Source organism: Dioscorea cayenensis, chromosome 15, assembly GCF_009730915.1.
Source record: "Dioscorea cayenensis subsp. rotundata cultivar TDr96_F1 chromosome 15, TDr96_F1_v2_PseudoChromosome.rev07_lg8_w22 25.fasta, whole genome shotgun sequence".
Lineage (NCBI taxonomy): Eukaryota > Viridiplantae > Streptophyta > Magnoliopsida > Dioscoreales > Dioscoreaceae > Dioscorea > Dioscorea cayenensis.
In genome coordinates this window covers 12517422-12523400 of record NC_052485.1, presented here as the reverse complement: position 1 = coordinate 12523400, position 5979 = coordinate 12517422, and the positions used below count along the sequence as shown (strand labels likewise).

General features: G+C 42.1%; 1 non-coding gene across 1 annotated transcript; it reads right to left on the bottom strand.

Moving 5' to 3' along the window:
• Nucleotides 1-5476: 5476 nt before the first annotated feature.
• LOC120278253 lies at nucleotides 5477-5583 on the bottom strand. Its single transcript, XR_005541595.1, has one exon. It is a non-coding gene; the product is annotated as a small nucleolar RNA R71 (small nucleolar RNA).
• Nucleotides 5584-5979: the final 396 nt, after the last annotated feature.

Here is a 5979-nt window from a genome sequence, read left to right as displayed (position 1 = left end):
TAAATTTTTAATTTTATATATTTTCCTTAATTTTTAAAATATCTGATATATAAATTTAAAATTTAAAATTAAAAAAAAACATTTAATGATAATCCCCTCACCCTAGGCTTCATTGGGACTCACCAAAAAATTTAAAAAAAAATCACTTCCGTTGGGACTCACAAAAAAGGTGGACTCTCTCTCTCTCTCTCTCTCTCTCACCGTAGCTCCCTCATTTCCTTACTTCCTTCTTCTTTCTCTCACTGTAGCTCCCTTATTTCCTCACTTTCCTTTTCCTCACTTCCTTTTCATCACTGCCGCTCCGGATGTCCGTTATATCCAACCGGGTCAACAACTGATTCTTGAGTAAATAAGTCCAGTCACCAGGTTTTTGACCAGGTTATTTCAAAGCCGAGTCAAACTGTGTACCCGGACCAGCTTTATGGCTGGTTCCTAGTTTCTCTGGTCGAACCGGTGGGCCGGTCCAGGTTTGACACATTGTAGCTAATTTAGATTCTTGAATACAACATACATTTGTATAACGGAGGCCAAGAAAGTGTATAACTATATGGCTCTTATTGGGAATACCCAAACTCCTAACGTTTTAAGAGATAATAATCATAAAACTTGAACCCTATCGGGATCCTGAAGGACTTGGCTGGGCCTCTAACTTGCCAGCTCTAGATAACTCTAGATGTCTAATGAAATCAAAACAAGAATGTTAATTATTGTCAAAAACATCTAGGTCAAATACCACATGCCAAGTAATATTATTCAAACTGACTATCTCATAAAGTAGAAATTAAAAAAAGGTCAGTTGTCGTAGCTTCTGGGGAGATTCTTTTCTTTTTGGCAGATCGTAGGGGTTGGACCCGAAAACCAACATCCTCGTTCCATCTAGAAGAAGGCTTCTTCTGTTTGTGGCTTCGACTAGTAGACCATGGCGGTAGTGGGGAACTCTCAACTAGATCCTGGGGGGCAATAACAGTCACATGACTAGGGGCTTCCAAATCTGAGGGTGACCAAGTCAGATTGCTAGTACCTTCCTAAACAACATCTGCCAAAAAGGTTTCCTCTGAATATGGATCCGCCAGATGAGGCTCCTCAACCCGGTCCTCCCTTACACAGCTTTAGGAACCAAGGACTAATTTCCCAAAATAAGGTCCAAAATAAAATCGGGGAGAATGGGGATCCGTAAGAGAGTCTAGTTGTATCTTTGAATAAATTAAGAAGAACTGAATCCATAAAAATGGGCTGAGAATCCATAAAGTGCTTAAAAGGAACTAACGCGAGCTCATTCGATGAACTGAATCCATAAAAATGGGCTGAGAATTGCTTAACTGGCCCTTATTAGAGCCCAAATATGGACCAGATCGCAAACCAAAAGATGGAGATAACTTCACATGGGGCGTTCCAACAAGCAATTTTTTGAGTGGAGAAAGCTCCACATAGGCCAGTCCACCATCCTCATCAAATAGATCTAATGAGAGTAAATCAGCACAACCTCAGGATCGATTGGGAGAAAATGCCTTGTCTTGTGATTGAGTTGGTGAATCCAAATGTGGCTGCATTCCCTCGCCTCGAGATTGGACTTGATGTAGCAAAACGGCCTTGCCTCAAGATCGAGTCTCACCAGCTTAGATAACCATTGAAGCAGTGCCTCGAGATAAGGTTGTGCATAGAAATCGGACTTGCAAAACTAAAGATGAACCCGTGTATGACATGTGGCATTTGTGAACCAATCCTGGCTCAACAGCGTTGTACGTCACTTGACATACGAACGCTATCGACACATCAGGTGTAGAACATAGAGAACTATCAGTCACTGCCTTATCCATAACCCATCACAAGAAAAATAAAGCTGTCAATGTTTAGATGAAGACCGGATCCATCGAATGTTGATCAGTAAGGAGAGTGGAATATCTTCTCATGCCGATGCTAAGATCAATCCCCACCAAGAATGAGACAGCTGGTTGGAAGCGAACGAGCGTACTGAGTGTGGTGGTCGAAGCCATTTGGTGCCACCAGATTATCACCAGCTCGCCCACTATCTTTACTACCGCCGAGATCCCATGCCAATTCCAGCAGTGAAGGGGCGATTCTAAATATGTACCCATTCTCAAATCCTAACAACCTTCTTGACATAACCGAGCGATAGTGTCCACAGGGCCAATCACACATCACATTTACCAAATGGCGACGAGTAGTGCAGTTTCTCATGGTCGACCACATGCTTGACTATTTCCTCATTTTCACAGGTGATCATTTGGGAGTCATAGCAAAAAGATGACCACCATGCCTATCATCAGGACATCGAGCTTGATGCGAGTATATATAATACAAGTTTGCTTGAGATAAAGCACCAGAAATCAACTAAGAAACCACTGCGACATGTAGCTCCTACTTAGCTTTGATAACATTAAGGAAAAAGGAAAGGAAGATGATGAGGTAACGGCGTTGGGCGAAGGAGAAGACGGCGGGAAAGAAGGGACTTTTTGGACAGGAAGTGGATGAGAAGTGAAGAATGGAGGAACACAGCTCTTTGAGTCTGGAGGTGAGGGAGGCCAAGGAGAAGGAATAGGAGAACAGGGCAGCTCTTTGAGTCTTTAGGATACTAGACCCAATTTCAACCGAAGAGGAATGCAGCTTGTTGTAATAGTATAACTCGCCTGAAATGGAGGAGGAGAGCGGCTTGTCAAGGTGGTGAAGCTCGGTCTTGGCAGTATGATGAGAAACAAGTGGCAAGGAGGGACGAGGCTCGATTGGATGGTACACCTACTCCGACCGACTTTGCCTCAACGTTTGAGCATCTGTTTCCGGCGGTAATCAGGCCGACCTCAATGAGGCAATTAGCATTGTGCAACAGTGTGGTGAGTACGAGAACAATGGAGACAGATGACAAGGCGCTTGGTTTCATTTGTTGTATGCCTTACCTGGAAGCATCTCAAAGAACAAGATTATGATAAGACTGGCGATCGATGACGTTTGGAAGAGAGCCGAACGGCGAGGGTTGGATTGCCTGATAAGTGTTTGTATACTAAGAATATGAAGTATTTTTTTTCTTACGATGAGCATTACTTTTATTAGATTTTATCGTTAATGCATGTGTTTTTGTGTTTTTTTGCGTATATAGGGTTGTGGAGCCAAATAGAGAAGAAAGAAGCCAAAGTAGATTGCGAATGTATTATGTTGATGGAATCTTAAAGTGAACACACGAGAAAAAACAAGTTGTGCTCGAAGACATATGAGTGTGTGCCAACCTCCATTGTGATCAATGGTTTATGTAAATTGGAGGGGCACAAAGGTAGTCACACTCATGTGTTTTGACTTGTGCAAAGTTAGCAAGATTCCCGTCAAATGTGCTTTTACTTGAAGAAGCGACGCGATCTACAGCATAGGCGTGTGCCCATTCGTGTTGCCTCGATGAAAAGTGTGAATTCGGGAGTGTTTTTGGTAGTAATTTACTGTAACAGTTACTATTTATAGACTGCCAAAATTCAAATTCCTGTAGATTCACACGAGCGTGTGGAATTTTCACACACCCATGTGGATTTCGGATTCCAGCCTTATATAAAGCCGCGATTCAGCCCAATTTCAGAATCCTTTTTTCCATCTTTTCGCCATCTTTTGAGAGGCTTGTGGCTAGAGTTTAGAGGTGCTTTAGCAAGGCTTTTGGAGTGGTTCTACGGCTTTGATACCGCGTTTCTCTTGAAAGATAGTTATTTGGGGAGCTTTTGTCATTACCGATCCGGCGAAGTATGCACTAAGCTTGACAAGGGGACATTTGGAGAAGACGAGGCTACTCTATAAGACTGTCGACACAAATACCGAGGGGGTTTTCTCATAGATTACATGTTTTTACTTTCGATTTAATTATTGATTGTATCTTGCTCCGAGGAGAGCTAAACCCCTAGTGGGCACTTGGACTTGTAGACCCTAGGATGTTATTGTTTCATTGACCTTTTATTATGTTTTCCTTAATTGATGTCTTTAATTGAGTTCCAATCTTGAATGCTTGTTGAATGATTTCTCCCTTATAATGACACTAGGGTTGGGAATCCATCTTGGTAACCTTTGTGGATGAGTGACACACCATGAGCGTTACAATACTAGATTGGAGAGGATTGAGAGGGTGAGTTGAGAGGTAGCGGAGTGTCCCCTTTCCCTTCCTGTGTGATTTATCCTACCTCCATGTTCCTAGAGTTCTTTGCAGTCACATTAGAGTGAATTGCTAAAGGATGAACTCCGCTGGGGCTTAGTTGGACGAGCAACAAAGTGAAGCGTTGAAGTGACTTTAGCACCTACGACTTAATTATGACTAGGGGACTTTCGCCTGGACCAAAGGGTTAGATCTATACATAGGAATAGTATTTATCACTTGGAATCCCTAGAGCTTCTTGCAACTGTACATAGTGTGAGGTGTTGAGTTGAGCGATTTCTCCGTTGGGGCATAGTGTAAAGTTAGTCATGGTTGATCTTAGGTTTGGGACCGTGTATTTTAGGATTTTCAAGACTCATTAAGCATCATTTAGGAGACATAATAATTGGTTTTGCACTTGAAGCAATAAGTCTAGGGGAGCAATATCCGAGTAACCCACTTTCTATCGATTACCTTTTCTCTCATTTTATCGTGCCTCTCTTTCTTATTTCCTTTAGTTCTTTTTACATAAATTTTATTCACACTATCATTGACTCATCTTCATCATAGTTAAATAACAATCTTGGTGTTTCTAATCACTATTCCCTGTGGATACGATATCCCACTCACCTGGGAATTTATTACTTCGACAACCCGAGCACTTGCGTGTCACATGCAAGGGGCATTGTCAAGTTTTTGGCACCGTTGCCGGGAAATAAGCGTTTTAGAGACACTTTGCACTTTGCTATTTTAGCTATTCATCATTTATTCTATTTCATACTTTCTTACTTTATCATTGTTTTGATTTGTTTTTCTTTTTTTGGTTACATCTCCAGGTTATGACTCGAGGGAACCCTTCGACATTGGTTGAAGGAGATCCTGACCTTGAATGAACACTTAGAAGAAGGGGTAAAGAACCTGTACAAGAACCGTTAAATCCAGTTGAAGTGGAAGGTGAAGGGTCGGATAACATGGCAGAACAGAATGAGCAGAGGACACTTTCTGATTATACCAGACCCTCAGTTTTGAGCACACAATCTAGTATTGTGCGGCCACCGATTACGACTCAGAATTTTGAGCTAAAGCCGACATTCATCCATATAATACATCAGTCCGCACAGATTAATGGTTTGGCCGGTGAGGATCCAAGCAGTCACATAGAGAATTTCTTGGAAGTGTGCGACATGCTCAAAATCAATGGTGTTATGGATGATGCCATCAAGTTGAGAGCCTTTCCATTTTTCCTTGAAGGGGAGAGCGAAGCAATGGCTACATCCATTACCTAGAGCATCGATGACTGCATCGGAGGAGATGGCAGAAACTTTTCTTGCCCGATATTTCCCTCCCAAAAAATCTGCAAAGCTTAGGAATGAAATATCCTACTTCATGCAAATGGAATTGGAGTCTCTATTTGAGACATGGGAGAGGTTCAAGGAGCTCCTATGAAAATGTCATCAACATGAGTTTCCCAAGTGGATGATTATTCAGACCTTTTACAACGGGTTAAACCCTACCACAAAGCAGTTACTTGATGCAACAGCATGAGGTACCTTAGGTTGCAAGACCCCTGGAAAAGCATAACAATTAATTGAAGAAATGGGTTTGAATAACTGCCAATAGAATTCAAGAGAGAAGAAGAAAGTTGCCGGTCTCTATGAGATTGATGCGGTTACATTGTTAGCGGCCCAAGTGGAGTCATTGAGCAAGAAGTTAGACACTCTAACTTCTTCTAGATTAGCGGCTGTGACAAATTGTAACGGATATGGAGGAGGCCATGTTCCATCCAGTTGCCCTATTTATATTGGTGGTACATCCTCGGTGGAACAAGTCAATTTTGTAGGTAATCCGATGAGGGGCCAAGG